This window comes from Blennius ocellaris (assembly GCF_963422515.1).
Source record: "Blennius ocellaris genome assembly, chromosome: 18".
Taxonomy (NCBI): Eukaryota; Metazoa; Chordata; class Actinopteri; order Blenniiformes; family Blenniidae; genus Blennius; species Blennius ocellaris.
Window position 1 is genome coordinate 3,085,406 of NC_137667.1, and position 19,154 is coordinate 3,104,559.

The window sequence follows — 19,154 nt, forward strand, 5'->3', positions numbered from 1 at the left end:
TATACTGGTATCGGGTATCCCTACTTTTAACCAAGTGAAACTTGGTGTCATTTAAAGTATAATTAATGTCAAGCAACACACTGCTGGTTCGTCATATAAAAGGGACATTTTATCCAGATAACACTATATAGACAGATCAAGGTCATCAGGAATCTATAGAGTAGTTTTGTAAGTTTTCTGTCAGTTTAATGTTTCACAGTTCTCTTTTGGTTTTGATGTTTAATAAACAAAAGCCACAAAGGGATGTTTACACTGATTTTACACTCTTGAAATATCTTTGAATCACACAGCTGAATTATCCAGAGATTTCTTAACGTGATCAGTCCCTGGATTGACGCAAGTTCTCAGTCCAAACACGGCAGCGTCGGCTTAAAACATGCAAAATGTACATTTTTCATTTCAGCTATTTTCATGTCTTTCATGTCTTTCATGTCTTTCATGTCTTTTATGTCGTGCAGAACAGAGGAAGTACCACTGCTTAGCATGAAGCCATGAACACTACCGGACTGGGCCTGATTCAGTCATTCAATTTGACTCAATTCAATTTTATATTTCTATAGAGGCAAATACAACACAGTCGTTTCAAGATGCTTTTATGTTGGAAAAACTCAACAATTCCACGTGGGCAAGCAGAGGGACGAAACTTTGCTCCAGATTTCAGATTAAAAGCCCGTGACATGCAGGTATTTGTTTTCATTGTAATATAGCATTTATTTTTTTCAATTTCCTGTAACTTGCAGCACCTATAGGTTTGAAATGTCAGCATTTTGTGCTTTTCATAGTCCAAATGACTCAATCTTGCCATTTCCTGGTGCGGCAGAGAGGCTGCACAAGTCACTCACCCCTAAAACTTACGTAAAAATTACGTGATTTCAACATGGGCCTCCAACTTTTCCTGACTAGACAGACAAAGAAAAGGTGGAGCTGCAGAGGAGGAGGACTGAAGACGTGGTCATGAAGACACAAAAAGCACAAAGCTGCACGTCCACACTGAAAACACAAGGTTTGACTCATAGATGTCTGTTTGCTTCAGTGTCAGAATTTAATTCAAAACAATAGTTGCATGCCTGTACTGTGAAGGCCACACCCTCTCCCTAAGGCCACACCCCCTCCCTAAAGCCACACCCCCTCCCAAAGGCACACAGGAAGACATTTTCACAACTTCCTTTTGAGGAAAAACACTATTTTTTTTAAAAAAAAGATGGGAGACCAACACCTGAGCTACCGGAGCTTCAGCAAAGGAAAGCTCAGAAAATTGTTCCTACTTTCACGTCAATTTGCTCCGCGGGAGTGGTTTCAGCACCCCGGACAGCTCCGTCGTTGTTTTCATTTTCTCCATGTTTCCAACGTAAACAACGGATGCGCTGCATCATGGGAGCTGGCTTGGCCGCGTCCCAACCGTCTTTGTTTGGGGTTATATTGGGCTTGTTAGTGTCTGCAGTGATCGCTTTGTGCTTTTTGTTGCTTGGTTCGTGTTGTTAGTCGATAGAGTTTATTTTAGTCTCATATTCACAAGTTGGGTTTTTTATTTGGTGTTTCCAAACAAGAGCTTCTCATGACTGCAGGCGTCATGGATGGAAAAATACCAGTTGCCAGGATCCTCATCCGATTGTATTGGAACCCATTTCACAAAACATGCACTCGTCCAGTCTGGGAAATTTTGCTTATTTCATAATAACACTAATATATATTTCTTTAAAAAAAACAGAAAAGGGTGCATTTTTTTTAATGGGTTGCTCTTGACTCTTGGTCCCAGTGAGTTTGAGGTGAGCCTCCAATTAAAAAAATTAAATATTAAAAAAAAGTTCTGTCACCTACCAAATCCCATAATAAAAGCTGATTTACTGGTACTTTATAGCTGCGGTAATTTCTGCCTCCCAGACCATCACCTTGTAGCTTTAAAGTCACAGCACAGCTAAAAACGGACTTATTTGTGTGTCCTTGTCTAATTTGATCACTTTTTGGATTCGGTTTCCGGCAATTCAACTTATCTTGTGCTCACTGTAAACTTTCCCCGAGACACTGGTTGTGATCCCGTCCCGACAGCTGACGATTAATAATGTTTCTTTTTTGTTTTGTTTTGGGTTTTTTTTAAATGAACCCCTCCCCTCCACCAGCAAACGCCAGTGTGAAGTCGCACATGCATTTTTATTTTTTTTATTTATAGGCCGACTCCAGCTTTTTGACAGCCGAGTCGGCGCCGGGGTCTCGCGGCCTCCACTAAATCCCTCCTGCTGGAGTCACTTTGCAGCTCCGCGGGGTCAGAGCGGGAAACTAAGTGATTATTCGATGTGGAGATATTCAGGTTCCAGCTGGTGATTTGTATGCATCCAAGCCTTAATATTTCACCAGCAGAGAGCTCAGAGGCACGGCTGCCTAAAGACAGAGCCCAATGTTTGATGAACCTCTACTGACATCTAGTGGTGGGGGGGAGGAACTTCGGGTGTGGGAATTTTGCTGTCAGCAAATACAGTGTAATTGAGGCGCAATTAATCAATATCATTTGTAATTGTCACCATTTTATATTCAACAAAGCCCATAATTTGATAAAATATTAAAAACAAAATCAAATAATTTGGGGAAATAATGTCATTAATTATCAGAGCGGATCAGACAATAATCAATTAACTTTAAATCCATCGACTTTCACTGAACCCCGGAGGTGTTTTGTGTAGCGGCCATGATAAGGACTGTTCAAATTCTCAATGAGCAAAGGAAAGGAGGCTCGTTGCTTCCTTTGGAGCCTCCTTTAGCCGAGGAAACACTGATGCATCCTTTCCCTAATGTGAAGCTCCTTTACGGTTCTGTTACATCAGTGTTTTTCACCCACTGCGCCGCGGCACACTGGTGTTTCCGCGAGATCTCGTCAGGTGAGCCGTGGGAAATTATCCAATTTCAAATTTTTTTTCTAAAAAACATTTGCTCTCACAGTGTGTTGCAGAGTTATCATGTATAAATACTCTTCGCCACTAGATGGCAGCACAGAACTTTGCCGGTGAAATGTAAAATGACAGATGTCAGTGTGGTTCATCTCCACCTCCTGCTACCATCTTGTATCAAAGTACTGTGTCAGTGACAGTGATGGAGAAGTTTTTGAAAAGGAAGAATGTGAACCAGGATCTCAGCTCTTCATCCATCAGGTCCAGGTTTCACACTGACGGAGTCACTATTAAAAAAAAGAAATTCGGAAATATGTTTCTGTATTTATTTGATTCCTGTTGATAAAACTTTAATTAGAACGACTTTATATTGTTAATAGAGGCTACAGAGTTTCACATTTTAACATTTCCGGGTGGTGGTGGTGTGACTCCAGATTTTTCCAAAGAAAAAAGTGTGCCGTGGCTCAAAAAAGGTTGAAAAGCACTGCTTTACATAACGATTCTCCAAACCAGTCATCAGATTACAGTTACTTATCCAAGTCACTGTGCGTTACTGTTTATTGTATTATTGAACTGAACCGCGGCCACCTGACCCGCCCCCTTCTCCACCCTCAGCCAATCACAGGCCAGCTCGCTCAGGCGACACAAACTTAACATCAAGAACACAAGTGCAGAGTTGTTACATTGTTTTTTTGTCATTTCCAGGAAGCCCCGCCCCTTTTTTCAATCGTCAATGACTCAATCAATGATAGATTTTACACATAGATTTCACATAGAGCAGCAGTGCAAATAACTAAATAGATAAATAGATAAGATAGATAATATAGATAATAGATAAATAGATGCCGAAAGTAACTGAAAAGTTACTTGTAACCTAAATTGCTTTTTAAAGGAGCAGCTAGTGATCGGTATTCGGATTACTTTTTTGAGGTAACTGTGGCAACACGGGTGTCAACAACACACTGTGAATGAAAACAGGGAGTTCAGACACGCCGTATCAGAAACCCGCCTGCAGCCACTCACTCGCAGCTAAATCTCTTTTAATGTCGACATCTGCTGCGTCAGCCCAAAAAATAATTGGTTGCGTCCTTAACTCAACAGACTGTAAAATGATGAGGGATTAAAAATTGAAAAGAAAAGAAAAAAAAAACACAAAGCAGTGGGACAAAATAATTAACTTGGTAATTGAGTGAAGAGTGCAGCTAATGTGGGAAAAGTGCATCAGATCAACATCATTTTTATTATTTTTAATTTATTGCATAACTACGGAACATCCAGAAAGTGCAAACAAACATCAAATGTAACTATAACAGAACGTGCCCTTCCTATAATCTTAAGCTTCATAACAGGTACTATGACAAATACAAGTGAGAATGACACGTATAATTAACAGTATAATTAAAAGGAAATGCAAAAAGGGACCACAGAACCAGAGGGTCTCATTATCCTTTAGGGAATAGTTCTTTAAACAACAGCTTTATTGCTTTTTTTGTGTGTGTTTATGTTACTTAGTGTTTTAATGTGCTCATTAAATTCAATATAGAACTTAAAATTTGGGTTTACCTTTGCTAATCTACATTTGTGTATGTGAAATCTTCCAATTACAATTATTATTAAATCAACTATAAATTCTACGTCTTTATTTGTGTAATCATAGTATACAATGACACTTTTAGAATACATTTTAACATTGTTTTTTCCATATTACACAGTATATACTTCTCAATTTTGGGTCGTTGAATAAGAACAGTCACCAAAAAAAAGACTTAATGATTCATTTTTGCTGTAACAAACGGTACATTTATTTTCACTTTGTACAAATGTAGATAAGTATAAAGATCAACTCATTTACTTCATGTTTTTCATGCCACGTGAGGTTTAAAATGAAATGTGTTGCAGTTCCGCGTCTGACCAGCAGAGGGAGGAAGTGTCTGCAGGAGGAGAGGCTTTAGTGGGGTTACTAAAGGCCAAGAGGCTTTCAACTCCTGACAAGATATGTAAATAAAGCTCATTTCAGTTTCTTGGAATCTCGTTTAAAAGGGAAAAAAATGACTTTATGAGTAAGCGTTGCATACACACACAACTCCAATGAAACTTGGGTGTTTCTTTTTCTTTCTTTTCTTTTCTTTTTTGCTTTAAACTCTCTTAACTTAAGTAGCAGTTTGGGGTTTGCTGCACTGCACAGAGGAGGAAACGTTCAGAGTCACCGGACAATCAGTGATTAAGAGGGAAAATCCAGAGTGGAGCGCTCACAATGCAATTCCTTGTGACTTGCTGTTTACTGGCACGGGCACGGAGCCGCACGTGCACAAACACTCACGAGGGCACGGAAGGTGGGGAGGAATTGGGGGGGGTCATCAGCGCCCGGTCGTACCTGAGCACACTACCTGAGCAGGTACCGCACAGCCTAACAGCGCTTGTTGACGACGCCTACAGCGCCGCCATCTTGGAGAGGTCACCCTCTCGTGCTAAACATATAGATTCCAGGCAGAAATTCCACAAGAAAACAACACAAGTAACCCCCCCCCCCCCCCCCCCCCCCCCCCCCAATACTTTTTCCACGAGGTTTCCCTCAGCTGAAAAACGCGGCATTACTTGCGTTGCTACGACTGTTTTGGTGGATTTTCTCGCCTGGGATCTATATGTTTAGCGCGAGCGGGTGACCTCTCCAAGATGGCGGCGCTGGAGGAACGTCAGAGGCGTCGCCAGCAGGCATCTAAGTGTTTTATATCTATGTACCTGAGGAACGCAGGGGTTTCGATGACATTTGACGCGAATCACCCGCGTGACAGGAAATATGTACGGCCTAATTACTTCTGCACTAATAAATACAATTATTAATAATAATGTTTCTTTAGGTGGCACGGTTTGTGCTTTTACGCCAGATGACGATGCAAAATTTGAAGAAGGTTTAAAAATAAATAAACACAGATAATGATTCACTCATCAGGTAGAGTAGGGTGTCACACATGAAGCTCGTGGGCGAAAACCTGCTCCAATCTGGGCGTCCAAACCTCCAAAAAATTAAAAAATCTGAGAGAAAACATTAAAAAATAATGTCTTCAGAGCAGTGGACACAAAACTAGATTTATCCTCAGAGCCGTGCAGTCAGGGTGGGTTTGTAAAAACATGCATAATGCAACAGCTGTGGGAGACCTTTGTTGTACATTTAACTGTATTTTGTATTTTGTATATTGAGGTTGTAGTAATTTTTGGTTGTAATTGTAAGAATAAATGGATTTTCATCAACACACTGCTGCACATGACACTCAGGTGTCCTCTGACCTGTCTCCAGATCCAGACACCTTTCTTCTTCTTCTTCTTCTTCTTCAAGATGAAAACACCCCCCGAGTGGGAGCGAGAGAGACGCGTATAAATGGAAACAGAAGTGTGGAGGTAAGAGCCCAGAGAGGCAGTGAGACATACAGAGAGAGACGGAGGGAGGGAGGATGATGAGAACAGCAGCCAGCCCCCCTTTGATGTGGGCCTCCGCTGGGGCCCTGGTGTGTCTTAGACCAGGCAAGGCCTGCTGAGGGAAAAGGGGATTTCCAGCGTCGCTCGGGCTCCCGTCTCACCCCCTTTAGCCTCCTGCTTCCTCCGTGGGCTGCAGCTTGAAAACACACACACACACACACACTGCAAAGACAGGCCTGTCACTCTGGAAAGACAAGCATTGTCACTTCAGAGATAAGATGCTGCTTTTGGAGTGTGGGTGGGGGGGGGGGGGGGGGGTTGGGGGAGGTGGGGGGTTTGTGAACATGAGTAGGTAGATGTGTGGTTTGCATTCTTGAAAGGCATCCGATTCCTTCACGATTTTCAAGAAGAAGAAGAAGAAGAAAAAAATCATCCTCTGTTTCACTTCAAAACACTTTTTGTTGACGATTTGCACTTGGGTACAGAAACTGTGTGTGATGCTGAAAAATAAGATTTAAATTTTTTTTTAAAAGCTCCTATTCTTCTCACACTAGCTGCTGCCTGCACACACACACACACACATTCACACACACACACACACACATTCACACACACAAGTGCCATATATGCACTCAATCGCACACGTCTGACTGCGAAGTGTATTCTGGAAAGTCCCCGGCACCGAACTGCAATTGTGGTGGTACAGGTGCAGGCCTCTTCCAGCGACACGCACACACACACACACACACACACACACACACACACACACACACACACACACACACACACACACACACACACACACCCACACACAGTGTGTGACCTGTGAACCCGCAGCTGCTTTAAGCCCGCTGCAGAAAACGTCTTTCTAAAAAAAAATACAAAAATAAATAAATGTGACAAGCAAAGCATCTGTGATTCATCATTGGCGCCGTGCATTCAATCAATCATGCAGAAACAACACGCCAAAGTATCAAAGTATCTCCTACATTTACTTGTCGAAATCCCATCCTGTTCTCTTGTTGTCCATGTCAGTGTCACGCCGTACTGAGATTTTCTCATGCATAAAAATGTGGATTCTGTGCAGCTTTATACACTAGAAAACAATGGAAAAGTTTGGATTTCTGGGTTGAAACAGTGAAATATTCATATATTTGACAGATATTACACATAAATGTAATATTTTAAAACTTGTTTCTAGTGATAAATACAGTTTTCAGACACTCTTGTACATCACAGTTCCACTTCTGTTCATGTGGTATTTATTTTGCTCCGACAACTTAATTCCTCTTCAAGTCACAACCTTCAGAAACAACTGCGGTTAAAATGTCGGAAAAACCCTCCTGAGAGTCACACGAAACGTGATCATGAATAATCTGCCTCTCAGGTGAGTGCTCACTACTGCCCCTGGAGGCCTGCGACTGCATTTGCAGTGTTTTTGCATTTGTTTTCATATGTACATATATATATATAACATTTTCCTTTGCAGCGGTTTTCTGTTTGTGCAGCTCTTTTGTGTATTTGCATGTCATTTGCAACCGCTGTGAGCACAATTTATTTATTATTATTATGATTATGTTTGTATCTATTTTTGAAATGGGACACCGAAAATCGTAGTTTTACGATAATCTTTAATGTTTGGACGTCTGGTTTCTTTACAGATCACAGTCGTCTGAGTCACTTTATTTCCATCATTAAAAAAATAAAATAAAAAAACCACCAGCTGGTATGTCGTTCTTCTCTACACTTCACCTGTTAGTCACCCACATCATGAGTCAAGCAGGAAAACATTGTTCCTCCCCGTATTTCTCACCTCAGCTGGACACGAGCCACTTTTAATAGACTCGCCGCCTGTGAAACGTCCCGCCGGCGGTTAAAAAAAAAAGAAGAAAAAAGTGAACCAGGTTAAAATGGCTCCAAAAATTGACCGCGATTTCAGCTTCAGGTGCGTTTCCCAAAAGGAAGTGAAGATGTAAGTTACATTTACAAGTGTTGCATGACCAGGAACAGGAAGCTGAGACTGTTTGTTTTCTCACTTTGGACTATTTTCTCCTTCCTTGTTTCTTCTTTCCCCGGGTTTGACGTACCGGCTGAAAATCACGTATCTGCCACACAGTGGCGAGACGAGACGGCCATAAAGCGTAACGCGATCGTCCTCACAAGTACAGACAGATACAACATGCTCGACCGAACACCGCGAGCTTTAAACATTTACAGTACTGCTGGAAAAACTCAAGTAAATCCAGGATTTAATGACTGGTCAAACCGCTGTTGGCAGCAATAACCTGAACCCTTTTTGTATGTGTGTGTGTGTGTGTGTTTTGTTTTGTTTTTAATAAAATGCTCCCAGTAGTTTCCGATCAGTCCTGCACAACATCAGGAGGGATTTTGGAACCCTTGTTTGCGACCCCGACAAACTCCGGTTTCACATATCATATCCTCGCTTCTGCAGTTCGTCACAAGCTCAGTTGCAGCACTTCTGTGTTTGGGACTTTGCGAGAGCCACTTCTTCATTTAACCCGCCGTCGATGCAACATTTCGGCAGTTCAAACGCAGCGGGAGGCCTTTTCCAAGCGTGTCAATCACTGAAATACTGCACGTTTTGTTGACGAAAGAGAATCTGCAGTATTGAAATAATGTAAATAAGAGTATATGTATATGTAAATGTGCAAATAATGTAAATGTGTACATTATTCATTCATTTCAGGCATGTGACGTTTCAAAAAAATCCTTACACACACACAAATCTGAAGATATATACACCATTTGATTATAATACATAATTTCAATTATAGCTTGTGAAAATATAGTTATACAAAATATATAAGTTTAAGTATGCCCACACATACATATCAACATACACACACATAAACACATATATGTGATTAACATGCCTGAAATGACACCTGTTGTCTTAATTAAAACAAAAAAAAACAAAAAAGAAAAGCGGATTGTTTTGCTGTGTTAAAATGTCATAAATGCATCAGGTGTGACGGTTGCAGGACTTTACATAAACCAATAAGCCAGCAGAGGCTTCAATCTGGTTTGACTAATTTCTTAAGAATAGTGGATTTAACATATCCGTGATAGAAAGTACTAGAAAACTAGCATGAGCCTTAGAGAGTTTGTAAAAACACCCAGAATGCAACAGGATTCCTTGTGCATTTCACTGTATTTTGCACCAGGAGGCTTTCAGTTGTGATTGTTGTTAATTCTTGGTGGTAATTGTGGAAATATTAGACATTGTCATCACATCTGCTCTGCGCCACTGCAGCAAAATTCAAAAAGGTTCGACTTAAAGGTTATTATTGCATCATTTTTAGAGAGTGCGGCTCAATCGAGAGGAAATTAGGATGCATGTGGCCTCAGAACTGAAATGTGTTTAAGACAGATTCTTCACTGAATCCAATAATAAATAACGTTTCCATTCATTTGCATTGTGAAGTCGAGCGTTCAGCCAAACGTATATGCAGGTGAGTTTCTCTAGAAATGAGAAATGGCCAAGTTATTTATGTTTTTGGATGGATGGATGGATGGATGGATGGATGACAGCCAGTTTGTACTCAAGAATCAAATAAGTTCACATAAAAGATCTTGGCGGTTTGATTAACAAAACCACAGTTTGACAAAAGCTGAGCGGCATGAAGTCAGAAAAAAAACGTCTTAACCGTTAAAAAACAAAGTTTTCAGCTTCCAGCTCGTTTCAATCAACAGTTTCTTACAGACACCTTTGCTACAGGCGCGTCCAAGAATCGCTGTTTATTATCATTTCTGCTGAGTTCTCGACGTCCGGGAAGCCCCTCGGCCTGCACGGGCGCTCAACTGCTCAGGGCGGCACGCAAAGAGAAACAATCGCCGACGGATGCAAATTGACGGAAACCACCAGAAAGACAAAGAGAAAAAAAACTATTAAAAAAATGCCAAAAAACCCAACCGGGAGCAGCTCAGGAGAAACGTATATGCAAAGGGTGACAAGGTGAAAAGTAGAACGACTCCTCAGGAAGACAAAGGAGTCGTTGAGCTCTTTGGGGTTTTTTTTTTTTGTTTTTTTTTTTTCCAGCCACTGTGTAGGAGGGAGGCGTGGAGCCTTCTGCATGTCTGTGTCCAGGGATCTTCGCTCTAGATTCTCTTCAACCGAGGCTTTAAATTTGACTCATGACTCTCACCAGCTCTCGCCAACGCGTTCGGGATCTTTTTTTTTTTTTCAGGGCAGTGCGGGGAGAATTATTAAGGGATTAGTTCACAGGGCCACAACTCCACGAGCTCACTTCGGGTCTTTTCACTGTGTTGGAGGGGGAAAAAAAAAAAAAAAAAAAAAAAAAAAAAAAACCCCGAGTGGTCAGTGGGTGTTTTGTTTTGCAGGGTGGAGGCACCCGGAGCCTTACGTAACCGTGGGTCAGGGCCAAACGGTAGTGGAACATCCTCTGCGGAATAGTGCGCCTGCATGGGCGTAAGTGTGGCGCGGCGAAGAAAAAAAAAAAAAAGGACACGCCGCCAGAACCAAGTGTGTTCTTTAGGTACTTTCCTCAGTAAAGAGCAACTCCCACCGCCATCACCTCCACCACCACCTCCTCCACCCCTCCAGCCGATCTGATTCACGGCGTGAAACACTTGAAACAAAGCGAACGGGCTTCTGGGGTCAGCGTGTGGTCGCCGCGCGAGAGAGGCGAGAAAACGGGAACTGCTTGCTTTTTGTTCTTATTTGTCAGTAGATTATATTCAAGATGTTGTGAAAATGAACTCATAGGTTAAAACTGCCGCCACTTGTAGCAGAAAGTGACAACAGGGAAATCTTTCTGCCTTTTTGTTCTTATTTGTCAGTAAATTATAGTTAAAGTCCTAGTGAAATGAAAATTCGACCTCCTAAACACTCTGGTTATCGCTTCAAGGATCCTTTTCATGCTAACTGGCTGAAGGGTGAAATGTTAAAACACGGCAATCTGCGAGAAAATAGCCGATAAACAGCGCTATTTCCTCTGCTGGGCGGAGCTTCTGACAATAATAGAGTGACATCACGAGTTGTGCACACGCCCAAGTTGTATTTACATTATGGAGGATCAGAGTTTTGACCACGAAGAGGCTGAATTTAACCATATTTCATCATCATGGTCATTTCAAACCCAGTGATTGATGAAGAAGACACAGAAGGTGGTTCTGCCATCGGTGACCCCGTCTGGAACATGTTTGAGGAAGCAGAAGACGCTTCGTCCTCCATTCGTCCTCGTCTCCTCGCCTCAGCAGCCGCCAGTTTTCACCTTTGAGGCTTTGAGGCTCCTGACTTTTGGCAGAACGACCGACTTCCTGGATCCAACACGTCGAAGCGCTTTTCTGACTGCGCGGAATCACCGAAGATGAGTCCAGGTATTACTTGATCGTCTACAAGCCACCCGAGCTAGCGGCTCCCGCTAGCCACGCGAGCTAGCCGCTCCCGCCGCCTGTGCTCCTTTTCTCCTCTCTGGTCTCTTCCAGGCTCAATCTTTCGTCAAGGCTCATAAAACGCCGACTATAACTTCAAAACACTGTAAAAACTTTGATGTTTAAGAGGGAAACAAGCCGATATAAACACAACAGATCGAGATCTGCACAACTCGTGATGTCACGCCCATGAAGAAGAAGGATTCCCCCGGCTGGAGATTCAAAATGCAATTAACTTTATGCGACAACAGTGGTGGGGCAGAGTCGGAGGAACCTTAGAAGTAGCAGCCCAACCATCGTTTTTTGCAAAGTAGTGTTTTACATTTCACTAGGACTTTAAGATGTTGTGAAAATGAACTCTGAGGTTAAAACTGCCGTACTGAAACACATGGGTATAAATAAATAAGTATTCGATCAAAAATGAGTCTGTTGCACTGAGAAATGAAGCGATATTTGGTTAAAGTAGTTCCGACAGTAGTGAACGGGAGTGTGTAATCGAGGAAACAAGCTCCAGTTCCAAGGAGAGCTGCACATGGTGACATAACGTTAATGTGGCTGTGACAATATTTATCTCTAACCTTAGTCAAACATTGACCGACTCGGAAGATTCCGGTATTTCTGCGACTACTCATGCGGCCTGCGTTGCACTGCGTCACTGTAATGAGGCCAAGATGACATTTGTTCCACTTGGGAGTGACAAGAAATCAAAGAACTCTGGTTTTACTGTGTGTAATGCAAATTAATTATTGACACCTTATCAAATACTGCAGACACGCTGGAACTTTATGTAGCGATAATAAATATTGTAATTTTTACAACCAAAAAAACTCTACATTTTACTTTTTTTTTTTTTAGAGGGAAGTAAAATTCAGATGAAGTTCAGTGTTACTGAATAACTGGGCCATATTGGTATTAGACACAAACAGGGAACTTGAGTTTTATAGGCAATAAAGAAGATGGACCGATTACTTACCAAGGCTCACGGTGACAGAAATTGCAGTGGAAAAATCTACTTGCAGCAAAACTTGATTTTGTTGCTTAATGTCCAATAAAATGTCGGCGACAGAGGCAATAAGGTTGATGTATGTTATTAAAATTCAAAACCAATAATTAATCTAAAAGCTCGATTTAAAAAAACAAACAAAACGTTATTGTCTTCGTTATATTTCCAGTTTGATAAAGTGGGAAAGAAATTGAGCGTATCACCAAAATAGGCCAGATACAGTAAGTTCCTGTATAAAAAGGCACAAAAAAAGAGGCTTCACTTCTATAGTTGTACAGACGAAACCTGAAACTCATTTGTTTATGTCAATGAGTGAGCCATTTTTTTTTTTTTTTTAATGCATCAGGTCCTAGAAACGCGCAGACGGCTGTTGAACACTTAAAAGGTCTGGACGACCCGAACGTCTCGTTCCGAATCCCCGAAAATGCTGAAGCGAAGGAAATCTCCCATCCTGGAAGGAAAAAGGAAACTCCCTGCTTTTGTTGTGCTCCGGGCCAACCCACGCAGCGGAGAAACAACAGATATTTTTAGGCCTTTTGTTAAATTTAACCCCCTTCCCATGTCGGTTTCAAATGGAAAAAAAAAAAAAAAAAACAAACCTCTGTGATGTTTCCTGGTGTTTTCAGGTCGACTTCACGTCTATTTGTGGCCAAAACTCTTTGTACTCAAGCGCTTGTTATGTCTATGTCTCATATATTTACCGTGAAGTCTGACTCTGTATTCCCTTTAAACCCTTTGTATGGTTTTTTTTATTTCAAAATTAAAATCCACCGTCTGTCGTCGGTGGACGGGACGGCTCGTGACACACGAAGGGGGGGAAACACGAGTAAATCAGGCGGCACCATTGTCCTGAGACGAGGTTTCAGCAGGACAAAATGTATTGGGGGGGGTTGGGGGGGGGCACAGCACAGCAGCCGTGAGAGGAAATTCCCCCAGCAAGTTCAAACGGTTGCAGATGTGCGCCTGGCCGGCCCGCCACCGCGCACATCTGGGCCAGAAAGCTCGCCTTCCAATCCCTTTCCTCCGCGTCCCGCCGCTATAACACACCACCCTGGCCCCGGTCTGGCCCGGCCCCGGGCCTGCCCCCCCTCCCCCCAACTGGAAAAGCCATTAGGCGGAACACATGGCAGCTGCGGAGCGCCGCTCGCCAGGCAGACGGTTCACCAGCTGCGGTGGATCCACATGTATCACGGGAGGCCTGAAAAGACCATTATCTCGCCATCCGCCAGGAGAGGGTTTGGGCGGGGGTAGGGGGGGGGGGGGGGGGGGTTTCAGAAGAGATGCGGCTTCTGAAGCCAGAGTGCTACCGGAGGTCAGTAGCCGTCTGCCACTTCGGACGAGCCGCAGGTTTTCGCCGCCGCCCGGAGTCTTTGCTCGAGCGCTCGACGGCGTTTCCGTGGGTCGTTTGTTGACCTCCTCCTGAAGACGGCGCCGCGCACCTGAATCGGTCCGACTTGTTTATCCTCCCTCTCGGAGACGGCAGGCGCTTCGGAGGGCCCCCGGGGACACGCTGTGCGCATGTGCACACACACACACACACACACACACACACACACACTCAAACACACACACAAGTGGGAAATTCCCAGCAAAAATTCCACTCCGGCAGTCCTCTGTGAGCACATTCCTGCGTTCTTCATAACATCGCGCAGCTGAACTGAAAGTCGAATTTTTACTGTTGTCGGGGACAGTTCTGAAGACCCCACGTCGCCTCCAGCGAGCAATAAATCCCCCCCCCCCGAGCGAGGATTTTGCATGTAAGCTCATATTTCTGTTGGATTTCCAGGACGCAGATCATTTTAGGCATGCAGGCGGGTGGGGTGGGGAGGGTGGGGTGGGGTGGGGGGGGGCATGAAAAAAAAAAAAACTGTCAGCTGGTGCAACGTCTCAAAATGAGGAATTCTTTAGGTGCTGGAATTATCGTATATATCGTATATTGTTTATATTGCTTTGCCTCCCAATATCACATCTGTTGGTTTCTCATCGATCCAAAGGTACCCTAGAATTCCGTGCAATGACTTCCCGGCCGACTGCAGCTATTTATTCCTCCTCATCCAGTCCGATCTTATAAATATCTTAAACAACACCAAGTATGACCGATGGGAGCACGTTTGGACGCCCCATTAATGGCTGCAGGTCACGGTAGTGTGTCCCGTCACCTGTCGTTTCCCCCGTCGCCTTTGTCTTTCGCCGGTGTTGACATCGTCCCCGTCTAGGTTCCACATAAAGCTCAGTCGGTTTGGCCGCGGCGGCGTGGTACAGTTGGCACCGCCGCCGCGCTGCAGGGTGTTTTTTTCCTCTCGTCTGCAGCCGTCAGGAGATTACCAGCTTCACTCTGTGATTACCGAGGACGGCCGGCCGGCGGAATTAGCCGACGGCCACGAAGAAAACCTCTGTTTTGTCGTCTCGGAATAAGTTCCTGACTACTAAAGAGGAGTCTCTCATTCGTATTAAATGTGTCCAACGTGCAGGAAAGAAGAAGCTGTGAATGTTTCAGGCACAGCAGCAAGAAAAAGCAATGAGGCCGATGTCAAATTACACAGACGTTCAAATTGATCAATTTTGTCTCAAAAGTGTCTCCACAAACGGGGGATCCTGAAAACTCGGGCCACGGTGGAGATGTGGAACAACTCGGTGTCTGTTTGCGTCCGGGCCGATATTGACGTCACAATTAGTGACGCTGCGTTTGTTCCAGGGTTCTGATCAGTGACGAAACTTCGAAAGTACACTTCATACCGAGTGAGAAATAACAAGAAACGCATAAGCCCAATGCAACGTCAGCGCATTTGGATTTGGATTTATTTCAAGCTGAGAACTGAGAAATGTTGTCATATTGAAACTAGCCCGTGAAAGGATTTTTTTATCAACTGTGAATCACATAAAGTCGATTAAAAACCCATTCTGTACTCTGAAAGAACATGTCACGACCATAAAAAGTCTTCATGAATACAATGCAAATGTAAATATAATCCTTTAAGGCTGAACCATTATTTTTTTAACCTTGTTTAATTAAAAGACTAACTTGTTAATTAAATATTTTTAAGGAAACATGAGCTTTTTTTGCTTTTCCAGTGAGTATTGTTTTTTCATTTTCATTTTATTATTTATTTCATTCATTTAAAACGACGCAACAACAGCATTTCATATGAATGAAAAGGAGCAGAAAGAAGTACAACGTATAATGTTCTGCCTCTTATCAACACAAAAATCATTTACAGTTCCAGTTCATTCACATGCAGCCGTTTTTTTCCAAATCATCAAACACAAAATAAATAAATAAGGTTGATCTGCTACTCCGCAGTGGCGTATTTCTGTAACATTGATGATTTAACAAGTTTCTTAAATACATCAATGGATTTAGAAGTTTTACTTTTACAATCAAGACTCTTCCACAGACTGACTCCTTCCATTGAGATGCATTTTTCCATAACGGCCGATTGAAACCTGGGTTTTGTAAAAACCTCAGTTCCTTTCAGTTCATATCTACTTTTTCTCTTGGCGAATCTGTTTTGCAATTTGTTCGGTAAAATTTCCAGATGAGCTTTAAACATGGTTTTTAGAAGTGTATACTCCACTAAATCTTTAAATTTCAGGGTTTTTAGTCGTGTAAATAAAGGATTAGTATGGTCTCTGTAACCACTTCCACTAGCGACTCTAATCGCTCTTTTCTGTAGAAGAGTAGTATTGCTAGCTCCGTATGTGTATTTGCTGGAAGGGTCCAACATGTGGCCCACAAACTGATTCAGTCTGGACCACAGGACAGGAGTAAAATAAAAACGTGAACGGGAATAACGGGAATAACGGGAATAACGTCGTCGTGCAAGTCGGGGGGTGGGGGGGCTTAAAGCACGGGATTAATGTGACCGTATGTGATCTAATCCTGGTCGTTCTTTGTGTTCGACCTGCACGGCATGAAAGCCTGCAGCAGGCCCGAGGATTGCGAAAATCCTCAGACTCTACCCTACCTGAGTGTCTGGTTCACGCCGCCGCCGGGCGGGAGACATTAAAGGTGCACGCGAAGAGGCGATCCGTCACGACGAATCACCGGCTGCAGAGGGTTGACACGCTGAGCCGGCCGTGACAAAGACCGACCAGAAAAACCTGATAGTTCGGGCTTGTCTGGATACGACTGCGGAGCCGAGAGGTTCTCAGGCTCAAGAGGCCAAAGGAAGGGGGGGGGGAGGGGTGGAAGGGGGGGGGAGGGGTGGAAGGGGGGGGGGGGGGGGTATATGAGAAAGGAGAATAAAAGAGGTTTTGGGTTTCCTGCTGCCCCGTGGCACAGAGCAAGACGTGTTCACTTCCTCAAGCAGCCAGCTGAGTTCCTCCTGCTGCAGGAGTCTGTCGGCGAACGCATTTCCACAGAATCTAATCCGTCCGTCCTGCGGGACACAAAGGGGGACGTGTGCGTTGACTCTCTGAAACAACTATTGATCTCACCAACCGCGGCTTGTGACTCCTCTTGCGTACTCATGACTTCACACTGTACAAGGAGCGTGTCTATTCTGAAAGAAATGCACTCAGCGTCTGGGAATACCATCAGTGTCTGTCGGGGGATTTCACGTGTTGGTTATTTAGGGAATTTATTTTTTATTTATTTTCTGTGAGACATTTATAGCAGGATATGCGGGTTAAAACCACGGATATCCCTCCCTCCCTTCGCTATAACTGGTCTGTGTCGCCGCCACAGACACCTGCTCGGATGGTTCGCTCACGATGAGATGTTCATCAGCTCTTACTCACGGGTCAAACACTCAGTTTTACAGGAAAGAAGCCGAGGCGCTTCAGAAAATGTCTTCATGAACCCTCCTGCTCAGGATTACGCTTTATTTTATCTGCGACACAGTCGTCATGACTTCATGACACACATTCCTTTTCCTCGTCTTAGGCTTCACGGTGACTGCGCCACATCAGATTAGAGAGTACAGGGGTTTGTTTTGTAACCACAGATGAGTGCTGCGGCTCAGCTGTTCCAGCTCAGGCAGTTTCATGCATTAATCATGTCACATAAACACTAAAAGTAAATCATAAAGTCACATCTGTGTTTTTGTTGACGTTATTTAACATTTTTTAAAAGGAAGTCATCATTACAATGGGATAAGTAGGTGTAGAACAAATTTATCTTTATTATAAAGCCACATTTTGACACTGAATTATTCGCCAACAAAAGTTGGCTGAGGTTATGATTTAATTTAATTTAATTTAATTTAATTTAATTTAATTTAATTTAATTTAATTTAATTTAATTTAATTTAATTTAATTTAATTTAATTTAATTTAATTTAATTTGCTTCTTATGTATTTTACCAACCTGTCGCAAAAAAAACTATTAACTAGAATTGCATGAAATTTTCAGAGGCGTCCTCCAAGGACCAATCGATTAGATTCTGGGATGTTGACGCTGAACAGCTTCAGAATAAATCCCCAAAAACTGCCAATAAATAAATAAAAATTCCTATACAAACCCAATGAGAGAAGCACCTCATGGTGGAGATCGAAGGAGATCAGCGCCTGTTGCCATGGAGACGCTTCCTGCTCAAAACTCTTGAGGTATCTTTCGCGAGAGATAAATATTGACGTTGACTGTGACCAAAGTTTGAATCCAAGGCCCCATTTAAGTTTCAAGCACAAATACATCAGGTTATTTTTATATTTTTGTTTCAGAAAGTTTCCATGGCGACGTTTTCAAAATGCTGCTGGTTTCCACGGAATTATCAGAAAATGCTGTAGTTTTTACGTCAGGACACTAGTGGCCACTGTTGTTTGTTTTTTTGTAATGAAGCCTCACACATATGTGCTCAGGGAAAAAACATATGCAATAAACACTAACAATGGCAAGTTCACGGAAATTATTATGGACAGACGATTGTTGGATTGTTATTACGGTGACTGTCAAAATAAAACTACCGAGTTGGATTGTTACTACGGTGGCTCCAAACTACCATATATAAGTCTTTATCAAGGTTCACTGGCAACTTGTTTATACAGAACAACTTCAAGGCTGCTGACTGGACGTTTCATGAATCCAACTTTGGCATTTTCTTTTGTATTTGTGAAACATTTCTGTGTTTCAGTGGTCTTCCTCATGCTCCTGAGTCACGCCGACTGACTCACTGGCTTCCCTTTCAGTCAGCTTCCTGCACACACCAGTGAGAATAAACTCAACCGATAACAATTTCTTCTCCGCGTGTAAATACATTTAAAAAAAGACCAAATGAATTGAGCTCTGAATACTTTATGTTATGACGTTCAGCAACCTAATGACATTTTGTGAACATCTGACATGTGCAGTTTGATCACTCACTTCTTCCCGTGCGTTAGATTTACTATGATGGTGTATTGAATTGACATAAGAGTGTTTCTCTATGTGTCACGACTCCGTTTGCTGCAGCTGCGAAGGAGCACGGCGTACATTTCCTCTGTGACCATACAAGACCTGCCAGACT